This window comes from Nannospalax galili, unplaced genomic scaffold (genome assembly GCF_000622305.1).
Source record: "Nannospalax galili isolate Female #2095 unplaced genomic scaffold, S.galili_v1.0 scaffold682, whole genome shotgun sequence".
Classification (NCBI taxonomy): Eukaryota; Metazoa; Chordata; class Mammalia; order Rodentia; family Spalacidae; genus Nannospalax; species Nannospalax galili.
The window spans coordinates 1031409-1056103 of record NW_008348076.1 but is presented as its reverse complement, the minus strand read 5'-3'; the positions used below and the strand labels follow the sequence as shown (position 1 = coordinate 1056103).

General features: G+C 42.4%; 1 non-coding gene and 3 pseudogenes across 1 annotated transcript; all 4 read left to right on the top strand.

The window, feature by feature from the left end:
• Window positions 1-12563: 12563 nt before the first annotated feature.
• Window positions 12564-12670, top strand: LOC115072289. Its single transcript, XR_003851334.1, has one exon. It is a non-coding gene; the product is annotated as a U6 spliceosomal RNA (small nuclear RNA).
• A 583-nt stretch (window positions 12671-13253) lies between these two features.
• LOC115072286 lies at window positions 13254-16292 on the top strand (annotated as a pseudogene).
• A 7078-nt stretch (window positions 16293-23370) lies between these two features.
• Window positions 23371-24251, top strand: LOC115072285 (annotated as a pseudogene).
• A 36-nt stretch (window positions 24252-24287) lies between these two features.
• LOC115072284 overlaps window positions 24288-24695 on the top strand; it is a 3019-nt pseudogene continuing 2611 nt past the window's right edge.

The window sequence follows — 24695 nt, the reverse complement described above, 5'->3', positions numbered from 1 at the left end:
ATACCCATAGATTAGTGCTCTTCTCAGCCTTGGCCAGAGACACTTCTTTTTGCAACGTGTGGTACTTAATACATACTCATAACTGGTCAAAGTGCTGAAAAGAAGCGACTGTTGAGTCCACAGCATTAAATGGGACATCAACATCACTTCCTCCAAGACTCAGAGAACATTATGGGAAAGAGACCAGAAAGAATATGACTGCTCGAGGATGGGAAGGAGTCTGAAAGGGTCTTCTGGACACGACATGGCTGGCACTCCCACAGACTCATAGCAGCAGTCCTTACCTACAAGACCTGCCCAATACTGGGCCCATCGACATCCTATTATGGATGATGGGGGGGGTGTTCAGGAGGCCCCACCATCCCTGAGACGCTATTGGCAGTAACTAATGGTTGCTGGAGGAAGAGAATCATAGTACTCGGTGGTGTAGCCACTGGTAAGCTGCTATTGTTCAAGTAAATAACCCCCAACCCATGCTTATGCAAACAATGCTAATTAAATGCAGCACGCAGGGGGGCACACACACACACAGACAACATAAAAGTAGGAGGGGGACTTGTTGGGAGGAAGAAGAGGTTTATCAGGAGGGGAATAAAGGAGAATAATGGGGGATATGATCAAAGTACATTATATAAATGCATATGACATTGTGAAAGAAAAAGACAATACTAAAAGGTTAGTTCTGTGTGATTATGTAACACTTGTGAAATCACAAAATTCTAGAAATGGAGAGCAGCTTAGTGGTTGCCAGGGGTTAAAGAGGAGATAGGGATTGCAGGGCAGTGAGTGTGATTGTAAAAGAGCAGTGCTGTAAAGCCTTGTTTGGTGGTGCACACCTATAATCTTAGCACTTGTAAGGCTGAGGCAGGAAGATCGCCAATTTGCAAATTCACATAGAATATGTCTCAAAAGCAAAACAAGAAAGGACAGTACCATAGTCTGCTCCTGTATGTTCTTCAAATGCCCATGTGTTAAAGGCTTAGTCCTAGCACCATGGTATTGGGAAATAGAGAAGTGTGGCCTAGTTGAAGATCTTCTAGTCTTTGGAGGAAGCCCCTGGAAGATGAGTGTGGGAACCTAGACTCCTCTTCTCTTTCCTAATGCTGCCACTTTGCTGACAGTGTTTATCAGTTCTAAGAGTTTTCTAGTACAGGGTTTAGGTTTTCTTATGTATAGAATCATATAATTTACAAATTTATGCAATTTATAATATTTATTGATTTACATATATTGAACTATCCCCACATCTCTGGAATAAACCAAACTTGATCAGAGTGAATGACCTTCTTGATGTGTTTTTTAATTCAGTTTGTAAGCATGTTGTTGAGAATTTTGTGTCTAAGTTCATCAGGGAAATTGGTCTGTAATTTTCTTTATTTTGTTGTGTTTTTATTTGCTTTTAGTATCAGGGTAATACTAATTATGTAAAGAGAGTTTGGTCATAGTCCTTCATTCTCCATTTTATGGACTAGTTTGAGAAGCATTGGCGTTAGTCCTTCTTTGACGGTCTGGTGAAATTCACCAGTGAATCAAATTGGGCCAGGATTTTTTAGTTGGAAAATTTGTTTTTTGAGGCAGGGTCTTATTATGTAGCTCTGATGTTCCTGGAACTCACTATGTATACCAGGCTGACCTTGAACTCACAAAGGTTCACCTACCTCTGCCTCCTGAGTGCTGGGATAAAAGGCACACATCACCACACCAGACTCCAGGACATTTTTTAAGTGTATTTATTAAAAAAAAAAATCTAAGTAATTGAAAAAGGGGCTGGAGCATGGCTCAGTGATTAAGAGCACTGGCTGTTCTTCCAGAGGATTTGGGTTCCATTCCCAGCATCCACATGGCAGCAAACAACTGGCTGTAACTCCAGTTCCAGGGAATCCGATGCCCTCTTCTGACCTCTGTAGGTATTGCATGCAGGTTGTGCACTTACATACATGCAGGAGAAACACATACACATAAAATAAAGATAAATAATTTTTAAAATGTATTTAAATTTTTAAATTTTGTGTATGTCTGTGTGTGTTAAGGGCATGTGCACTTGAGTGAAAGTTGCTGTGGAGAACAGAAGTTGGAGTCAGATCCTCTAGAGCTGGAGTTAGGGGCATAATTAGCTCCAACTGAAGGGTCCTCTGCACAAGCAGCATGTCCTCCTAACCAGTGGAGCCATCTTTTTAGCCCCAATGGGAAATTTTTAATTACTATTTCAGTTTCACTGCTTGTTTATAGATCTGTTTTAGATTATTTCATCTTGATTTGATTTTGATAGATCATATCATATGCATCTAGAAATTCATCCATTTCTTTTTAGGTTTTCCAACTTAATGGAATAAATATTTTCAAGGTAAAACCTAATGATTTTCTGAATTTCATTGACATCTGTTGTAATGGCTTCCTTTTCATCTCTAATTTTGTTCATTTAGAATTTCTCTTTCTTTTGGTTAGTTTGGCTAAGGGTTTATTAGTCTTGTCTTTTCAAAGAACCAATTCTTTTTGTTGTTGTTTCCATTTCATTAATTTCTGCCTCAAGACAGCAATTTCTTTCTGCCTACTGATTTTGGTTGTGGCTTCTTCATTTTCCAGGGTCCTAAGATGTATCATTAAATTATTTACTTGAGACATGTCTGATTTCTTAGTGTAGGCACTTAGAACTGTAAAGCCCCCTTTTGAGACTGTTTTCACCGACTCCCACAGGGTTTGATATGCTGTGTTTTCATTTTCATTTGATTTTAGGAATTTTCAAATTTCCTTTTTGATTTCTTCAAGGATACATTCATCATTCAAATACTGTGTTGTTTAATCTACATAGGTTTGTATATGTTCTAGGGTTTCTCTGGTTATTGATTAGTAGTCTTATACTATTGTGCTTAGATAGGATACAATGGATTACTTCAATTTTCTTGTATTTATTGAGATTTGCTTTGTGTCCTAATGTATCATCTATTTTGAATAAAGATCCATGGGTTGCTGAGAAGAATGTGTGTTCTGCAATATTTGAGTGGAATACTCTTATCGATGCTGTTAAAGCCATTTGATTCACGATGCCATTTAACAGCAGAATTCTCATATTTCTGTTTATTTTTTTGTTGGTGATAGAAATTGGCGCAACACAGGACCCATGACCACGGAACGTCTGGTCCTCCAACCATCCAGCTCTATACTGGGGACTTCTCTTTCCCCCTGCGTGGGTGTCCAGATGGGCCACACAGGCAAGTCCCAAGAAAAAACACAAGAATGGCTGAAAATAAACCTCCCCTGCAGCCCCTGTCTCTCTGGCAGCAGCTGTCCCCCCCAAAATCCCTAATAGCTGCTGCCCCTATATAAGACTGATCAGCCCCTATGCCCCTTGCAATCGCTTCCATCCTGTGGGAAGGTTGCTATCCCTCGCAGTGCTAATAAACACAGTCTCGTTTTCGAGGTTGAACGTGGTCACTTTTGTTTTCTCCTATTGTTCCTGTATTCTGCATTCCAAAACCTAACAGTTGGGAAAACCTGACAATTGGTTGAAAGTGGGATATTGAAATAGCCTGCTATCACTGTGTTAGGGCTAATCTGTGATTGGGGGCAGTGCTATTCCTGGGCAGGTGGGCCTGGGCTTTGTAAGAAAGGTAGCTGATCAAGCCGGGAAAGTGAGCCAGGAAGCAACATTGCCCTGTGATTTCTCATTCAAGTCCGTGCCTTGAGTTCATGCCTTGGTTTCTCTTGGTGAGGGACTATAATGTGTAAGATGAGATGAACCCTCTCCTCCCCCAAGTTGGTTTTGTCCGTGTTTTATCACAGCAACAGAAAGCAACTAGAACAAATACACTTGCCAATATGTCTATGGTCCATCTTTTAGTTAAACCATTCTAATAGCTGTGGTGAAATCTTATTATTTTAAATTACATTTCCATAATGGATAATGTTATAAATTACTCATCGTGGTTTATTTGTCATCTCTATAACTTCCCTCTGAAGTGTCTTTTCAAATCTTTTGCTCATTAAAAAATTGGATTATTGTGTTTCTTTTTTTTTTTTTTTTTTTGGTTTTTTTGAGACAGGGTCCCCCTATAGCCCCACCTGGCCTGGAACTCACTACGTAGACCAGGCTGGCCTGGAACTCACAGAGATCCGCTTGCCTCTCCCTCCCAAGTACTGGGACTAAAAGCATGCACCACCACGCCCTGCCTCCTTCAATGTAGTTTTAAAGAAAAACAGTGGGATAGCAAATTAATTATATATACATCATGACTTCACTTATGTTAAAATCTGAAAAAGAAGATTTAGAATTGATAAAGAAAACTATCTTTATATATTCACCTTTGTTTTTTCGGTCTTTTTGAGACAGGGTCTCCCTATAGCCCCAGCTGGCCTGGAACTCACTATGTAGACCAGGCTGGCCTTAAACTCACAGAAACCCACCTGCCTCTGCCTCTGGAATGCTGGGATTAAAGGCATGTGCCACTGTGCTCAGAATGAGTTATTGTGTTCTTATTATGGAATTTTGAGCAGGGCATTCCCAGATGTGATCTCGCTTTGTGTGGTTAGAATACGGAAATCACCCAGCAGACTTCTATTTGAATGATGGGACACCTGCCTCTCAACAATGTAGTCTGCACAGCACTGGACAACTCAGCCTAAGTCCTTCCCAGGCTTTTCTTTCCCTCTAACATGGGGCAGGGATGACAATAAGACCTGCATAACTGTGGTTCTCCCTTAAAATCTCCAAGGAGCAAACACTTGAATAGAAATATCCCTACACCTTTCAAGAGCTCCCACTTACAGGGACACTCTGACTACCTTCACTGTTAGGAAGCAAAAACCTGTACTTTGAAAATGCTTTGTTCTGCTCCCAACTTACTGCTTACCACGGTAGCATTTGATGATTTACAATTGCCTGCAGAGCAATGGATGGATTCCTGGCCACTGTTTGCATTTTTTAGGTTGCATTTTAACAGCTTTTGCTCAAAGCAGAGATTTTCAATTGTTTTCAGGAACATCTGTGGTAATGTCATTTCTTTAGCTTCTCAAAACACTAAACTTAAAAACAAAAATCACCTCATTATTCACTAGACACTGAAAATATGGTCGGTTATAAATGCATAATTGTGGGAGACAGGCTTGAACCTAGGGTGATATTGCAACTGTCAGGGTCACATGGTTTCCAGGAATCCAGGCTCTGTAATCTAAAACCCAGTATGCTAATGAGGCATCCTACCAGCTATTCTGTGAAAGGAAGTTAAGTCTGTTATGCTAATAGATGCTAAGTATGTTATGCTAATAAGGAATCCTACTTGCTGTACTGTGATAGGACACTAAACCTGTTATGCTAATGAGGTATCCTAATTGTCCTGTGATTGGACCACTACCCCTATATAAGCTTGTGCCTTCCTGAAATAAACCAGACTTGTGTCGCTGAACCTGGTCTCCTGTGTCTGAACGCGGCTGCACTGACACAGTCTTGCAACTGTCAGGGTCACATTTTTTCCAGGAATCCAGGCTCTGTAATCTGAAACCCAGTATGCTAATTAGGCATCCTACCCTCTATTCTGTGATACGACATTAAGTCTGTTGTGCTAATAAGGTATCCTACTTGCTGTGCTGTGATTGGACCACTACCCCTATATAAGCTTGTGCCTTCCTGCAATAAAGCAGACCTGTGTCGCTGAACTTGGTCTCCTGTGTCTGAATGTGGCTCTGTTGACACAGTCTCCTCACCAGCCCTGGGGTCCAGGAACGGGCATAAGCAGTGATTACATGAGGCAAGCAAAAGAGCTGCCTCAGTACCAGGCAAGCAAAAGAGCGGTCTCAGCCCAGGGCGAGAGGAGGAGCAACCTCGATGCCCGTGAGAACGAAGGAGCGGCACTCACGAGAACAGAGGAGCAGCCGCTGCTGGCAGTGACCACACATAATGACATATACAAATGTATAATATAATAAAGTCTATAACTCCCCTTTCTAAAAACCTTCAGTTTGGGATGGGCTTCAGGTGAGCTTGAGAAATGTCTAAGTCAGTGAGCAAGTATTCTGGAACTTTCTATTGCTCCTAGATGCATAAGTCTAATGTTTAGCCATTTCCAAACACTGGTAAAACTCTGACGGAGGGGTAAGGGGGCCACTCTAGATAAAACCAAGAAATGGGTGACAGTTGCAGACACCTCTCAGACCTCTCTCTCCACAAGGCTTAGGAAACATCATGGAAGGGGGGCAGAAAGATTGTAGGAGCCAGAGGTAAGCAAAGATTGCTTCAAAATGATGTCTTCTGAACACGAGGGACCATTGTACTCATGAACAGCAAGCAGCTGTGGTTACCTGCATAAGACCTGAACAAATAAAGCCAGTTGACACTCCAGCATGGAGAGAAGGGACTCATGAGGCTCCACACTTAGCTGAGGAACTACTGATGTCTGCTAGGGGATGAAGAATCAGTTTCTTCAGCAGTGTGACCCAGGTACATTGTTCATGCTCCAGTGGATGGCATCCTACACTCATGTGCATATGGGCAACACTAATTGGACTGGGGGGGAGGAGGAGGAGATGAAGTTGAAAGGAGATGTATGTAGTGGGCAGTATGGGAGGAGTTGAAGGGCAGGAACAGGGGAGATATGATCTAAGTACATTATATTCATGCTTGAAATGACCAAAGAATAAACAAAAATTTAGAAAAAAGATGGGTGACAGAATGTTCTCCTTCAGAACTTTCTCTGCTGCCTTTAGCCACACAAAAACAGGTTTTAAAGAGGCACATAGACCAGGAGGATTCCTGGAATTAGAGATAACATGATACAAAGGACTCCAGTTGACAGGAATGGACAGGAGGGCACAGAACGTGGGATAGGTAGAGAAGTCCCAACTCTGAGAATCAATTGACATGAAAATTAGTTCTATCTCTGGATCTTGGGAATATGGAAATATTTACTGAAACTTTACCATTTTTTCTTGCTTTTATTCTCTATTTGTTCTACTTCTCTGCTCTTAGCAAATTCTTTTATTTATTTATTTATTTATTTATTTATTTATTTATTTTTATTTTGTGTATATGAGTGGTTTGCCTGCGTATACAAATACTCCTTATGCATGCAGTGCCCACAGTGGCCAGAAGAGGGTGTCAGATCCCCTGAACTGTAGTCACTGATGGTTGTTAGTGATGATGTGGGTGCTGGAAACTGAACCAGTGTCCTCTACAAGAGCAGCCAGTGCTCTTAACTACTGACCCATCTCTCCAGCTGACTCTTAGGAGATTCTTTAAGTCATTTTTTTCACAGGTTTCATAGCCGAACCATTCTTTTTTAAAAAAAGAAAGATTTATTTTGTTTTTTTTTAACTGGTTTTTTTTTTTTTTTTTTTTTTGAGGCAAGTTCTCCCTGTAGCCCCAGCTGGCCTGGAACTTGCCATGTAGACCAGGCTGGGCTTGAACTCACAGAGCTCCACCTGCCTCTGCCTCCTGAGTCCTGGGATTAAAGACCTGTACCACCATGCCCGGTGATTTATTTTACTTTTAATTATGTGTATACATGTGTGCCTGTGTGTAGGTATGTGTGCGTGAGTACATTCATCTGTGGAGGCCAGAAGAGGACATTGGATCCCCTGAAGATGTGGGAACTGAACTCCTCTGCAAGAGCAATATGAGTAAGCTCTTAACTGCTGAGCCAGCTCTCCAGCCCCCATAGCAGAATCTTTAAAAAATACTGAAATTCAAAGCCAAGGCGAAGTAACACAACTCACAACTGTTTGGGAATACTTGTGGTAGGGTCGCTGCGATTTGGATGTGGGGGTGAGGGCGACCCCCAAAGATTCATGTTGGAAACTTGATCTCCAGGTTAAGTGCATTGAGAGGAAACAAATTATTAGGAGATGTAGTCTAGTAGAAGGTGACAGGATCACAGCAGTACCACTCACTGGATGCAGGGTTTCCCAACAGCTGGACAGATTGGTTCAGTTCTTGTCAAACCAGATCAGTTCTCACAAGAAAGGTCATCCCATGTGCTTGGTTCCTTCAGTACCAAATGGTCACTTCCCTTTTCACTTCTCTGAATCACTTCTTAGCTGGAGAGACCTTGCCAAATGCCAGCTCTATGCTGCTTGGACTTTCTAGCTACCAGGTTTGCAAACCAAACAAACCTCTTTTTAAAAATAAAGTACTCAGCCATGCAACTGTAGGTGCCTAGGTATGTCCTCTACCTTGAGGTCAGTTTATCTGGATTCTGCCTCTTCCAAAGCCTAACCTTCTGCCTCTTCTCTTTGACAAGACTTCCTGGGTTCCTCACTTACTCAGTCTGTCATTTCAATGTACCAAGGATGTCTGCATGAGCATGTATATCTATCTGTCCGTTCTCACATCTGGCTTAGATGGGTGAAACAAAGATCTGTGTCTTCAGGGCCTTGTGTAAATTGTATTACATATTAAATTATGTTCTGCTATTGCTGGTGCTAAGTTCCTTTCCAGCCTACAAAAGGCATCAAGTGGTTATTATGTTTTAGGACAGAGCTACATCCAGTAGGGTCTAGGAAGAGTCTAAGTAACTTGCACAGGTCTCACAATTAGTGAGCAAGCAGTGAATCCAGTACTCCAAACCCAGTATACTAGATTTCAGACCCAAGATGTTAACCACTAGATGACCCTGTCCCTTCATCAATATTCAGCCAGGCTTCATTTTTCCTGAAGAACTCTGAAGGCACCAGGGACCAGCTTGGTTCACACTAGTCAGAGCTATTAGAATTGCTCTCAAATGAAATTAAAAGTCTGCAAATAACTAAGAAAACATTTTGCAAACAGCAGGAAAGGGTGATTTGTAGAGACCCACTTAAGATTACAGCAGTATTAACAATAAAATTGTCTTGTAAATTTTTAGAGAATTGTAAATGACACCCTATCATCTCTGGGGAGATCTTTTCCTAAAGCTACAAGCTAGCGACTGGGATGAAGAAGGTGGCCTCCTTCCTTCTCATTTCTCCACCCTCTATCCCAGAGGGTCAAGAGGAAACCATCTCATTTGAAGACTTAAGCACTATTTGCTAGAGTATCTAGTAAGTTAAACTAAGAATAAGAAGAGGCGGATTGTAGCTCAGTGATACAGTGCATGCATGAAGTTCTGAGTTCAGTCTGTAGAAACACAACACCAAAATCAAGAAGGGCTATTTCAAGTTGGCATGATAGCAGTAAATGTTTAGTGGATTCTGGTTTAATGATAGAAGATTATTGAATTCTAATATCCTTGTTAAACTCATACAGTTGATTAACACCTTGTCAAAGAAAAAATTTGCTTTGCAAAGTCTTGGCCACTAATATTTTAAGAAACTTACCCTTCTGTATTTTGAATGAAAGACTATCATGGGCCACTGAGCTTCCTCAAAAGCTTGAAATAACCTAACATTTGGGGAAAGTTCAAGGGTGATAAGTTGGAGGTTTGAACTTGCAGCAAAATGGAGCTTCTTCAGATTAGGCAGCATAGATAGGAGCAGCTAGTGGCTGGAGGTAACCGTTTTATTCTCGGGCTAGAAACATGCTGGCAAGAACTTTAACTAAGTTTACTTGTAACTTCTCCAAAGGGAGTGATTGCATTACACCAGGGTCATTTTTCATAACATGCTACTTTGCAAACAAGTTCCCAGGACTTTGTAAAATACTTAATTCTGAATCCCAGTATAAATATAAAATGCCAATGTGCCAATTATATATTGCAACTATTAAAATTGATTTTATTCACTAAAAATAGAAACTCCAACAATGATTTGTCAGAGTTTACAGACTTAATTTGAAGGAGCTAAGGCCTTGAAAGAAGTAGTTATCCAAAATTAGCATCCAGTAACCACACCTTGTGATATCCCTGTTTTGGTAGTGCCTGTAGTAAGATCTTGTTACAGCTAATAAATCTAATTCTGGAGCCACTGACCTCAGGTAGACAGGTGTCCTACAAACAAGTCCACATTCACTACTGTGAGAAATGTGCTTGATTAAGTTACCTTGAAGCCTAGGCTGTTTGCTCAGGTATCTGGCTAGGACAGCAGCCCCTTCACAAGAAAGAAACTTTTTATGTTTTTCCCCAAATAAGACCAATCACTCTGTAATTAACTGGATATTACATTTTCAAAAAAAAATGCTTGCTTGGCTGAATCCAATGCAATAACATTAGTGAACTTATTAATAGAATGCTTATTGAATGTCTACTATATACCAAGCCCTTGGCAGGCCACAGAGACGCATGTGTGAATGGTGAGGAATCTCTTTTATGAATAAGCTCAACATGGCATTCTAACAATGGCTTGGAGAACCCAGAATAAGTCATCTATATTTTATCCATCTAGTCTATATTTTTACAGTTCATTCTAATTTTATCTCCTAGTTCATTTGTTTGGGAGAAATTTGTTGGGTTTCCAGAACTGTTTTCAATACAGAATTACAAAGATGAGGAGAATGTGTTCCTCATCACAAGCGTCTTCTAGCATTGTAGGGGGAAGAAGGGGGGTGGGGGGTTGTTTAGAAAAGATCAGGTCAGGAAAGAAGTTATGAGTCAAGCTTAAGGACTACAGTTTTTACCTAGAGCAGAGAAGAACCGTTAGACAGTGTAAGGGAGAAAGAAGCAGTACTGCATTTTCATTCTGGAGAACCAGTTTGACAATGTAAGGCGAAAACAAAGTGAGGCTGAGGGAAGGAGAGAGCAGAAGAGGGAAATCAAATTCCAAAGCTACTTAATAACAGATGGAGCATTATAATCCGAAAGAAAGGTGAAGTCTAGGGCAATGTTTTAAAATTCTGGAGTGGGTAGTATTAGCAGAAGGAGAAGGAGGAAGAGGTTAGTGGAGAAATAGGTTCAAATTCAACCTTGCCATATGCAGATGTCCAGGTGTCAACATCAGGTTTGTAATCGCAAATGCCAGTGGTAAGGATTCAGAGCCATCGCTTTACAGATGGTGAGTGAAATGTGGTGGTGAACTACGTTGCCAGTTCTGTGGCAATCCCACACTATGCCCTGGGCTCAAAACCTTTTTACTCGTTCAGTATTCACTTGCCATTAATTTATTATTTATTAAATCATTTGACCAACAAATGCATATGAAACTCAATGTAACATGAAAGATTCTGGTTGTACATATGTGGATAAGCTTTCATTTCCTACTCTAAAAGATCACATAGAGTGACTGTTCACTGTCAACTAATTTTTTGATCCTGTACATGTCTAAGTCTTAAGTCTCCAAGATGATAAACTTCCCAAAGTAAAGGATACCCTATTGGGCTCCTTTTGGAAAATTTCTACAAAGATCTAATACAATGTCAGGATGGTGAGGCCCCCCTGGGATCCCTGTACTCAGAAGGCAGAGGCAGAATAATTATCACAAGTCTGAAGCCAGCCTGGTCCTTATAGCAAATTCTAGGCCAACTGGGGTAGCAAGACCTTGTCTCAAAAAACAAGCAAGCAAACAAACAAACATACAGAGATTTGACACAAGGTTCTGTTCTTTGTAGATATTCAGTGTAAACCTTGACTGGCAAATTGTTTTCTTTTGGTTGTTTTTTGGTTTGTTTCTTTGGGGTATTTATTTATGTGTGTGTGTGTATGTGTGTGTGTGTGTGTGTGTGTGTGTGTGTATCTGTGTGTATCTGTGTCTGTGTGACATAGCATGCCTGGGGAGACCATAGGACAAGTTACAATAGTTGGTTCTCTGCATCTTGTTGAAGTCAGGCTATCGGGCTTGTTGGTGAACACCTTCCCCTGTGAGCCACCCCACAGGCCATTGTTTCTTGTTTTTTGTTTTTTGTTTTTTTGAGATAGGCTCTCACTCGGTGTATAGTCCAGGCTGGCCTTGAATTTGTGATCTTGCCCACACCTCCTAAGTGCAGGGATTACAGGTATGTACCATCAGCTTACCTTCTGGTTACTTATTTTACCATATAAACCAATTTACTTGCTTTTAAATAGTTTTATGGGGGAAGGTTCTGACTGGAAAAGATTAAATTTTTAATGTTAATCTTTTAGACACACTATTTATGAGACTAACACACGCCTGCCACACTGGTGAGACACCTTCAAAACCTTTAAAAGATAAAGAAAATACTCCAGGTTTGGTGGTGGATGACTATAATTCCAGATACACAGCTGAGGCAGAAGGATCACAAGTTGAAGGCCTAGGTAACTCACACTGCATTTAAAAAAAATATGAAAGGGGGAGTTGGCTTAGCGGTTAAGACCACTGACTACTCTTGCAAAGGACCCAAGTTCAGTTCTAGCACCCACATGGCAGCTAACAACCATCCAGTTCCAAGGGAATCTGACACCCTCTTCTGACCTCCATGGGCATTGCATGACACTGGTGAGCTTACATACATGCAGGTAATACACTCATACACACAAAATAAAAATAAATAAAAATTTTTAAAAATTATGAAAGAGCTGGAGATGGAGCTCAGTGGTGGTAGAGCATTTACCTAGGTTAGGAATACCCCTGTGTTCAGTCCCCAGTACCACAAAAAGAGGGACAAAAGGATAAAGGAAGTAGTGATCATTTTAATATACTGCTTAAAGATAACGTTTATTCACATTTTGTGCAAAATGCTCAATAATTTTAGAAATAAAAACATGCTTTTAGTGCTTACTTTCACAGCACATATACTAAAATTGTAGCAAAGCAGAGCAGATTCACATGGCCCCTGCACAAGGATGACATGGAAATTTGTGAAGTGTTCCATATTTTTATTTATTTATTTTTAATATTTTATTTATTAGTAGTATTTTAGGTGTGAGAGTGAATTGCCTGCATGTGAGTAAGTGCACCCCTGTCATGCAATGCCCATGGAGGTCAGAAGAGGGCACCATATCCAAAGGTAGAGGCCTATAAATATTCTTTTAAAAATTGAAATATATCTGGCCGGGCGTGGTGGCACATGCCTGTAGTCCCAGCACTTGGGAGGCAGAGGCAGGTGGATCTCTGTGAGTTCAAGGACAGCCTGGTCTACATAGTGAGTTCCAGGACAGCTGGGGCTTACAGGGAGACCTTGTCTCAAAAGACCGAAAAAAAAAAATTGAAATATATCTTAGAGATATGAAAGTTCGCAAACCAAAAGAGAACTTGATTTTAAAAATGTAAAATGAACACACATTTGAAGCCCATGTTAAGAAATAGATCAGACATGCCTCTTCCTCTGTGGCTTGGTTGGCTGGTGAGATAATTGGTTGATCAAAAGAAACAGGCAGGCAACATAGCCTAATACCCAGGAGAGCCACAAACAGGCCCTCTTCCTATTGTATCTAACCAAGAGGGCCCTGGGTACTTTGAACATGTTGGTGCCACTAGCCAAACTGCCCTGCCTGACATATCAGTGCTTCCATGCCTTCAGAAATTTTAAAAACCTCAGATATGGAAAAATGATTCAGCTGGTAAAGGTGCTTGCCACCAAACCTGATGACTTGAATTCGATCTCAGGGACCCACATGATGAACAAAAACTAACTCCTACAAGTCGTCCTCTGATCTCCACTGCGCGTGTTGGTACGAATGTGCCAGTACCACCACAATTAAATAAATGTAATTTTAAAATTAAGAAAAATTATCTACTGCTATGTGCTACAAGATGATCTTTGACTTCTTTTGGCTTTGGATTGCTACTCATTGTCCTCTTTAATCTCTCAGATAAGGAGAAGCAATGAGAAGGGGAGAAATAGAGAAATGTGCGGAGTGGATGTAGTAATAATTGGTGTGGGCACCACAGGGCTCTCTGCAGCCCTTTCTATGGAGCAGTTGGCTGTGACCAGGAAAAGGACATCTCTGAGTGTCTGGTGGACAGAGCTGCCCATTGAGAGCTCATGGTCTCTCAGGGGTGCACCTCTATCCTGGTGCTTTTAACCAACTCTTCCCAGACTGAAAGCCAAAGGGGGCTCCACTTAATACTCCTGGGACCCAAGACAGGTTTGGAATATTAACAGAGAAATATAGGATTTTGTTTTGCTTTTGTTCATTGAGCCTAGGTCTCCCTGTAGCCCCAGTTTGCCTGGAACTGGCTGTGTTGATCAGGCTGACCTTGATCTCACAGACATCTGCCTCTGCCTCTCAAGTACTTGGATTAAAGGCATGCACAACCATGCTTGACCATGAAATACAGGATTTTTAATTATAAAAATCACTTTTTTTTTTGTCTTTTTGAGATAGGGTCTCCCTGTATTCCCAACTGGCCTAGAACTCACTATGTAGACCAGGCTGGGCTTGAACTCACAGAGATCTACCTGCTTCTGCCTCCCAAGTCCTGGGATTAAAGGCGAGCACAACCACACCCAGTCAAAAATCACTTTACTGTAATGAATTCAAAAAGATCATACAGTTAGATTAAGAGAGCCACTCAAACAAACATTTTCCCTGTGTTTGTGATCCCCAAACCTATGTGATTAGACAGGAGTTAGTAGATTATTGATAAAAAGATGTGGAGGGCTGGAGATATAGCTTAACTGGTAGAGTGCCTACCTAGCATTCATAAAGCCCTGGGTTCAATCTGTAGCACTGTATAAACCAGATGTGTTCAGTACCTGTAATACCAGCACTTGGAAGGAGAAAGCAAGAGGATCAGGAGTTTAAGGCCACTCTGACTAAATAGTAAGTTTCAGGCCAGCCTGGGCTACAGGAGACCCTGTATGAAAGAGAGAGGGGAGGGAAGGAGGGAGAAAGAGAAGAAAGGGAGGCAGGGAGGGAGGAAGGGAAAGGGAAGGAATAGAGAAAGGAAAAGAGATGGAAACCTGGAAGACATAATCACACTGTTTGCTGGCCCACAGACACTCATCTTGTGGAGGCTCTTTCCTCTGTCACTTAAATGAAGGTGAACTCCAAATAGTCTTGGTTTTGTAGCAGGCCTAGACTATCAAAATTCATATCTGGGACCTGAAATACCAAAGCTGCCTCCATTTTGTTTTAGCTGACTTTTGCTTTAGCCTGTATTTCTACTTAGCTGAACACCAACCCCCCCCAACTGCAACTGCAGCCAGTCAACCAGAACTGGTTCTATGAAGGCTGCATCTGCAGATTCAGGGAGTGCATTGTTTCCACAATACTGGAACACTTACAATTAGCCAGGTAGCATGTCCTCCCTCCCAGCTATACCTGCATCTCCCTGGAGTCCACTGTTTGCAATTCTGAGAAACTTGTTTTTCCTAAATGAAACTTTTTGCTAACTGAAAGCTTCTTTGTTAACTGACCTGCCCCCGATCTGATGTAACTATGATGATCTGATGTAACTATGGTTATTGGCTCTGCCCCTGGGCATGATGTAATTGTAGTTTTCAGTTTTATAACTCCACTCTGCCTCTCTTCAGGGTCAAAAGTTCTTTAGGGCACTAGTCTCCTCTCTGACTTCAGCCTAATAAAGGACTCCTATTTTGACCATTACCTCAGGCTCTGTATTTCAAGACTTCTTACCAGTTCCAAAGGTGGAGGAGGTACCATCCTAGTGTTCAATCAACCCTGGATTGCCTGTGGAGCCAGAACACTCAATGGAGGTGACTTTCAGTCTAGAAAAAAACTTACTGCTCCTGGCGCTTTACTAATCTTTCAAGCCCTGGTCACATGAATGTTCCTAAGATCAAGGGCTGGTCTCTAGAATGTTCCTAGGATCAAGGGCTTGTTTCATGAGTGTTCTAGGATCAAGGGCTGATCTCATGAGTGTTCCAGGATCAAGGGCGTCTACACAGTGATGGAAACTGGAACCTGGAGGAAAAAAACAATTTTTAATCAACAACTGTAGAAATGTCTACCCAAAGATGACAGGAATCCACATTAACTGAACGTGAGAGCAATTGGAAGAAATCTTGGGTGTGGAAATAGCTATCCAGCCATGGAACCCTGAGATTATGTGGAGGGATGACTCAAACTCGAATATTTTTCTGGACATTGAGAGGAATGGAACCATAGATTGTAAAACATAAAGGTTCTGACCAATCAGCTCATGTTAGACAAGGATTCGTATCTATCGAGTATCCCAAACCCGACAGGCAGGCCAATTTTGACATCTTGTGGAATGTGGCTTTCAGCAGTGCTCATCGTAAACATGAACAGCACAACTCTAAGTAGAAATCTGTCAACACATGACAGGCCTGAGCTGAGACTCTGTCCTTCAGGAGAGTTTATGAACTTGTACCTTTGGAACAAGGTGATGGATTTTGATTACAGATAAAGGCCCAGAACAGTGTGCAGTGTAAGACATGTGATAGTAAAGATTCCAGTCAGATTATGAACTGGGTGGGGCCAGAAGGGAAGGAGGATCTTCTCACAACAGAATGTAAACCACAACTGACTTCATTTAGAGGCACATTTTATAACCAGTTTCTTTTAATGTAAATGTATGGCAAACTAAAATGTTTAAGTAATTTCTAAACAAATACCCTTCACAAAATAACTAATGATGAAATAAAACTTTTATTCTATATCTAAAAGTCTCACAAAAGTCATGAAACTTTTTAAAAAATATATATAATAAGTAAAAATAAAAACAGGTCATTACCAAAACCCCAGAATCGCTCTTCTGCCTTTGTCTAGCCACTGCACACTACGCCTGTCTTCTTCCCACAAAGCTCCCAGCCAATGACTGAGCACAGTTTGTGGGATGGGATGGGACATTTCTGGCAGCACCGCCCCCTCTAGGAGCTGGCGAAGATTATCTCAGAGGGGCACACGCCGCTTTCTGAGTCTCCTTTACTCAGCTTCCCTTTTCTTCCCTTTTCACAGGTATGATGACCTCCAGACTTTCCCTGGCAACTCCTATTTGGTTTCCCTGGTAGTGTGATGGTCTATAACAGTAAGCACAGTTTGGAAACTAAACTACACACCTCCTAGCTGACAAGCAGAACCCTATCCCAAGCAAAATGTGGGCAGAGATAGTCTCAGCTACCAGTGCTAACCCAGCTGCCAAACATATCACCCATAGTGACTTGAGTAGCGTCCCAGTGGAGATGATGGCTCACAGTGAGATGATTCAAACCTTCGAAAAGCATGACATCAGGGGAAGGGGGAATCACATGTCTGAGGACAATGGAAATGGCTATTTATTAAAATTTCAGATTGAGATCTTATGGAAGAACTATTAGAAATGGAGGGCAGTTAACATTCTCAGCTAAGTGTGGGAGCCAGGTCTCTTTGGTAGCTTATCATGTGGAAGAGCCAGCACAGCCAAGGGGCAAACTTAAGATCTGAGAGGATCAGAGTCCTAAATGGCTGAATGCTAAGCCAACATAGATCTATTATGCCTGACAGAGATAGTCTGGGGTCTTGAAACCAGAATGAGAAAATCCTGGTGGGTACCCTCAAAAACATTATCTCCACAGATTCCCTGTACCCCAGAATCTGCCCACTCCACCTTGTGCAGCAAGATATTGTAGAAGTCTCAGCACCCATCAAAAGGGGCCCTACTTAGGACCTGCGCCCACCTCCTCTCATGACTTCAAGGCCAATAATAGGGGCTAAATCCCAGCATAACTTGACTGGGGCACGTGCTGGACCTCATAAGATCACTAGTTCTCCTCCCTCTATTCAAGTCTATGTCCATAGGGGACATCCAGGGTAACCAGCTGAAGGAGGAGAGGAAAATTCAAATCTGTTTTACAAATGGGAACTTGACATGTAGCTCAAGCTTTGTCACTGGAACTGGAACAATGGACACATGAATGGAGTAGCCATGGTGGCAAAGACAGAGGGTAGGTATGGACCAAAAGGCATGGCCTCCCCCTTGTCAAATGTGACCTTACTATTGCTGCTTCTAAATGTCCAGCCTATTGGCAACAGAGAGCAATGCTCAATCTCACTGTGATTCTATTCCTTGAAGAAACCCACTGAAAGTTGATAAATTGGCTCCCTTCTTGTCTAGAAGAGACAGAGTTTCATTTGATGAACAGAGATTTGAGTATAGGCGTGTTTTTCCTGTTCATAGAGCCACAGCCATTACCAGGAGCATGTAGAGTGTTTCATCTTAGCATGAAATCTCATACCACATAGCTTTTGGCCAGAGGACCCAGCTACAATAGTTACGTTGAATCAAGAGTTATGTTCCCCCTAAGTTCATATATTGAAACCCGACAGAGTCATAGAATGACCCACTAGGGACATAGCTGAAATGTTATCTTGGAGGCTCCCCGGCATACAGTTTATGTACTGAATCAGAGAACTCTGTATGGTGTTCTGTCCTCAGCAGGAAGAAAACGTGTGCCTAGGAATGAAGTGGAAGGAGTAGACCCATTTATCATCACTCCCAATGAACCACCGAAGGACTCCAGGTCCCACTCCAGCAACACTAATGCACTCTTGCCAGTGGACTCAGTAGACTATGAGCTATGGCTTCCAATGGACACTTGGGATCATTCATATCCAGGAACAAGAGGCAAAAAAAAGAAGAGCCACCATCATAAGGGCCATGGTCTCTGATCAACAAATAAGACTGTCTGTTATGATCCAAGTATATGCTAGCTGAAATCAGTTGTCTAGCACATGTGATCACAAAGGTTCTGACACACAGAAGTACCTGACACCAACCTTATATTAATGCAGACTGAGCTGAAGATTTATGGTGTTTAAAATAATGGCTTTAGCACTTTATGTTTGTAAGTTCATTTAGTTCTCTACCAACGATGAGTCCAGTTTCTCTGCATTATGTTCCCCAGTTTACATGTAAAAAAACTGAAGCTACTTTATTCTATAAGCAAGGTCTTATAGAGATAACTTGTGTTTAGTTCAGTTTCTAGCACCTACAAGACAGCTCAAAACTGCCTGTAATTCCAATTGCAAGGGATCCAACACTCTCTTCTGACCTCTGCAGGCTCCTGCATACATGTGGTACACCTACATGTATGTACTCAGGTATAAAACAAAATAAATACGTAAAAGAAATAAATAACATAAATAAATATTTACAAAGTAAATAAATACTTAAAAACAAACAAACAAACAAAAAACAACCTCCAGGCTGGAAAGATAGCTCAGCAGTGGAATTTGGTTCCCAGTAATGATGTCAGGTATCTTACAACCACCAGTAACTCCAGCTCCAGGGTATCCAATACTTTCTTCTGGCCTCCAAAGGCACATACACACAGAAACACACATACACATAAATTAAAATAAAATAAAGGGCTGGAGACATGGCTCAGCAGGTAAGAGCACTGGCTGCTCTTGCATCAGACTTGGGTTCAGCTCCCAGCGCACACATGGCAGCTAATAATTGTTTGTACTCCAGTTCCAGGGGATCTGATGCCCTCTTCTGACCTCCTTGGGGCATTGCACCTACATCATACACTTACATATAGGCAGGCAAACACTAATACACATAAAAAAAAATAAATATATGAAAACAGTAACAGCTGGGTGTTGTGGCCAACACTTTTAATCCCAGCACTCAAGAGTCATAGGCAGGTAGATCTCTGTTGAGTCTGAGACCAGTTTGATCTACATAGTGAGTTCCAGGCCAGCCAGCGCTACACAGTAAGACTTTGTATCAAAAAAGTTTTTTGATAATTCTTACATGTACACATTCTGGGCGGCTTTGCTGTAGCTGTCTTCCATTTTTCCTCCCTTCTCATCAGTTCAGATGATTCTGGCACTCGAAGTCCCACATGGCCCCTCCTCTTTGTTTCTGACCTGAACAAACGACTAACCACATAAAACAACAATCAACACTGTCTCTGGGGGCTTCAGGTGCCTCATCATGTCCAGCCCATGGCACTTTCTCCTCTTCCTCTTTGCAGCATTCACCACGCCTGCTTTCCCCTTCTCCTCCTAGTTTTTCAAGCATGAATCTTTGGGGCTGGAGAGATGACTCAGCAGTTAAGAGCACTGGCTGCTCTTGCAGAGGACCCTGGTTCAGTTCCCAGCACCTACATGGCAGGTAACAACTGTCCATAACTCCATTCCAGAGGATCTGATGCCTTCTTCTGGCCTACAGGGGCATTGCATGACACCAGTGCACTTACATGCATGAAGGCATACTCATACACATAAAATAAAAATGAAAACATTTTTGAAAAATGGATCTTCTATGGCTTCCAAGGCCCAAGCCGTCTATAAGGCTTCCAGTGAGGGAGATTAAATAGAGGGCGTTGCACATGCTAGGCAAGTGCTCTACCACTGAGCTACATCCCTAACCCAAGGTTAATTTTGTTAAAGCAGAGAACTGGTCATCTTTTCTTTTTTGGTTTTTTTCAAAACAGGGTTTCATGTAGCCCAGGCTGGCCTTGAGCTTACTGTGACAGAGGATGATTTCAATGAACTTCCGATCCTCCAGCTCTACTCCAGTGTTAGACACACAGGAGTGCACCACTGCACCATGTGGAGCAAGGATCTTCTTCCTGTTTCCTTCAGTCTCCTTTCTAGATTTCAAGGTCTCCCACAGGTAGTTCCAGCCTAGCATCGTATAATAGGAGGTTCAATCATGTGAGGGGGTGGAAGTCAGGGGCAGACAGAGGGTATTCCTCAGCTACAAGTGCATTTCCTCAGGCCCACCCATTCACAAGAGCCTCAGGGGCCCTTGCAAAGGACATAGAGGCTGATTAGGTACCCTAAAAACCTCTGTATATCCTTTGCAGTCAAAAAAGAAAAGATAACAAGCAGCCAATAACATTTAAAATTCAGTATCACTTACAGAGGTAGCCACAAGAAAAGGTTCACACCATTTTAAAGAGGTTCATTTGTATCCATTATTAAATGATCCCAGTGGCTGGACAGCGTAGCTGGCAGCTGCTTGCCTCTCCTCTGATCTGGGTCCTCCGGGGAACTGGATATGCCTGGCTTAGGGCACTAGCTACAGAAAGCATGTGAGGCATGAGCCTCTGTGTCCCAGAAGCTCTGACACCCAGCAAGATTATTTTTAGAGGTGACCTTCTAGGTTCCTCAGAAAAGTAAACAGAAAGGCACTGATTTTCTCTCAGCATACATGAGCGTGCTGAGGTCCTGCACCAGGTGGAAAGTTTAACAAAGCTCAAGTCCAAGCAGGGAAACTGAGTGAGAGTTCACAGCAAGGCGCTGTGCAGTTTGCAAACCACAGGTGGAGATACCCACAGCAAGTTCTTGGAAAACGGGTTATTTTAGATAAAATTTCAATACTTCCCCCGAGAAAATACCACTAAAACTTTATTTCAGGGACTGGAGACCACTCAGCGGTTAAGAGCACTGGTTGGACCCGAGTTTGGTTCCTAGCACCCACATAGCGGCTAACAGCTGTCCATAACTCCAGTTCCAGGGGAATCCAAGTCCCTCTTCTGACCTCCATAGGCATTGCATGACACAGGTGCACTTACACACATGCAGGCAATACACTCATATACATAATAATAAAACCATTACACTTCTTGTGTTTTGTTATACGCTATCATGTTTAGTTTGTATTTAGCTTTCTCTATCATGTATCTATTTTTAATTGAACATCATAAAAACATAGAAAAAGATGCCCATATCTTGCCTTTATGCACAGTTTGTTGTACATGTCTTCAGGCAGCATGAACACACACTTAGGTATACATGTCAGCAAGGAAGAGCGTATAACTTTCTGTAGTCTAGTACTACACCCTCGCTGTCTTTTCATGCTGGTCTCACAGGTCCCTCAGATTCTACTGATGGATGCTGAGGTCATTTCCAGTGTTTTATTATTATAAACAATACATAGGGACTGGAGAGATGGCTCAGCTCTGTACTGCACTGCCTGCTCTTGCCGAGGACCCAGGTTTGGTTCCCAGCACCCACGTGATGGCTAACATCCATCCCTAACTCCAGTTCCAGCGGACCCAACACCCTCTTCTGACCTCCGAGGGCATTGTACAACATGGGTACAGGCAATGACTATATATAAAATAATAAATAAAAATTAAAAAAAAACATATAGAAGCAAGCGTCTCAAAACAAATGTCTTTGGGCACTTGCATGAAATCATCTGTTGCATTTACTTACATGAGAAGTTGGGCGTGGTGGTGCACTCCTTTAATCCCAGCACTTGGGAAGCAGAGGCAGGCAGATCTCTGGGAGTTCAAGGCCAGCCTGGTCTACATAGTGAGTTCCAGGCCAGCTGAGCCTACAGGAAGACCAAGTCTCAAAAAAGAGTTTTAAAAAATTACTTACATGAAAAGATTTAATTTAGTTTCTATGTTCTAAAACATAGAAAAGACTTTCTCATAATGACTTAACACCTAACACAGTGATTAGCACACCACAGTTGCTCACTAATTGCTGGTTATGTTAAATCATTATAACTAGGGCTGAAGAGATGGCTTAGTGGTTAAGAACACTGGCTGTTCTTGCAGAAGACCCGGGTTTGAATCCCAGCACCCACATGGCAGCTAACAACTGTCGGTAACTCCAGTTCCAGGGGATCTGACAGCCTCTTCTGTCCTCTACAGGCACTGCATGACATGGGTACTCTTATGCACATGCAGGCAATACACACATACATATAAAAATAAATAAATAAATAAATAAAAATTAAAAAATAAATCATTATAACCATTAGGTATTTGTTGGGTGTGGTGGTATACACCTTTAATCCCAGCACTCAGGAGACAGAGGCAGGTGGATCTCTATGAGAGTGAGGCCAGACTGGTCTACATAGTGAGTTCTAGGACAACTGGGGCTACAGGGAAACCGTGTCTCAAAAAAGGACAACAAACAAATGGGCAAACAAACAAATAAGTAAATAAATAAATATTAGATTCTATTCCAGTTGTACAAAAGGAGTCTCTCTGACAACACTGAACACTCCACCCTGTCTAACTCTTCATTTTGCTTCTTTGGTTTTTTTGGGGGGGGCGAAGAAGGGAAGGGGAAGTGGTGGTGGTGTTTGTTTTTAGACCTAGTCTCACTGTGTAGCTCAGGCTACCCTTGAACTTATGATCATCCTAACCTCAGCCTCCTGAGTGCTATAATTATAAGTGTGTGCCACCAGGCCCAGCTACCTTACTCTTAATTATCCTAGACATCTAATGTATGTAAGTGCTGGTAAAGCGTTAGGTTCAAAATAGAGTTGTAGTAGTAGCAACTGTAAGAAAAAAGGACAGACCAAGATACACATCACTCGACTGTCCCCTTGCTGGCAAGCTGTTTATCCTGTCACCTGAAATCATCAAATTCTAGTAGACAGGAGCCCAGACATCAGCTGTTCTTCACTGATTTGTGTGTGTCTCTGTGTGTGTCTGTGTATGTGTCTGTGTCTATGTAGATAAGGATACTTGGAAGCAAATGTCTTTAGCCTCTATGTCATCTCACCAGCCCATCACCTTTTTATATGAAAGACCAAAAGTCCAAAGAAGTATAGGAATTACAGAGTCCAGCCTATTGACACTACCTGGGAGGGCTTATATATGCTTTGTTTTTTATTTTCATGCTGACTTTAAAGGGACACGTTCACGCAGTTCCTAGAGCCCTTGATGTGCTGAGCAAATGGAAGAGGAAGATGTCCTCACATCCTTGCAACAGGAACTCAGATGGTGTTGACCTGGATTACCAGATGGACCAGCCCATGCACAGAAGGGCGGCATCTACATCATGAATCTGAAGAGAACCTGGGAAAGGGTCTCTTGGCAGCTCAAGCCATTGTTGCCATTGAGAACCCTGCTGATGGCAGTGTCATCACCCACAAACACTGGCCAGTGGGCTGGGCTGAAGATTGCTGCTGCCACTGAAGCCGCTCCAACTGCAGGTGTCTTTGCTTCCGGGACCATCTCTCACGAGATACAGGCAGCCTTCTGGGAGACACATCTGCTGGTGGGTGACTAATCCAGTGCTAATCACCAGCCTCTCACCGAACATCTTGAGTGAACCTGCCTACCACTGCTCTGTGTAACATGCTGTCTTCTGCGTTACATGGACATTGTCAAACCATGCGAGAGACAACCAGGGAGCTCACTCACATCATCTCTGATGTAATGGACACTGGTCAGGGAAGTTCTGCAGGTGAGCAGCACCATTTCAAGTGAGCTGGTGGGAGGTCATGCCTGGTCTCCATCTTCAGTATCTTCAGAGTACCGAAAAGATTGGAAAGGAAGAGCCAGATGCTATCGAAAGACTGTGACCAGGGAAGACTTTCAGGGCGAGTGGACCACACCAACCCCCGAATTCCCTGCTGCTCAGCCCGAGATGGTAGACAAGTCTGCAGGTGAACAGGTGCGCTCTGCCTGTCCAGCAGCTCTGACTGAAGACTGGCATCTAGCCAATGAGGGAGACCTGGTCTGCAGCAAGCACTGCTCAGCCACTGAATGGGAAGGAACAGTCTCTGAGTGGGTGCAACTGTTCTTGTGCAGCAAGCACTTAACCAAAATAAAATGGAAAGGCTGATGGAGCGAAATACTGGCATAAAAATCAAAGTTGGCCATGGTAGGGCATGCCTGCAATCCAACACTCAAGAAGTAGAGGCAGGGGGCTGGAGATGGCTCAGCAGTTAAGAGCAGCTGCTGCACTTGCAGAAGACCCAGGTTCAGTTCTTAGCACCTACATGGTGGCTTACAAGTGGCTCTAACTCCTGTTCCATGGACTCTGACATCCTTATCTGGCCTCCAAGGGCACCATGCATTCACATGGTGAACATACATACATGCAGGCAAAACACACGTGTTATAAAAATAAATGTCTTTAGCCGGTCGTGGTGGCACACGCCTTTAATCCCAGCACTTGGGAAGCAGAGGCAGGCGGATCTCTGTGAGTTCAAGGCCAGTCTGGTCTACATACTGAGTTCCAGGGCAGCTGGGGCTACAGGGAGACCCTCTCTCAAAAATACCAAGA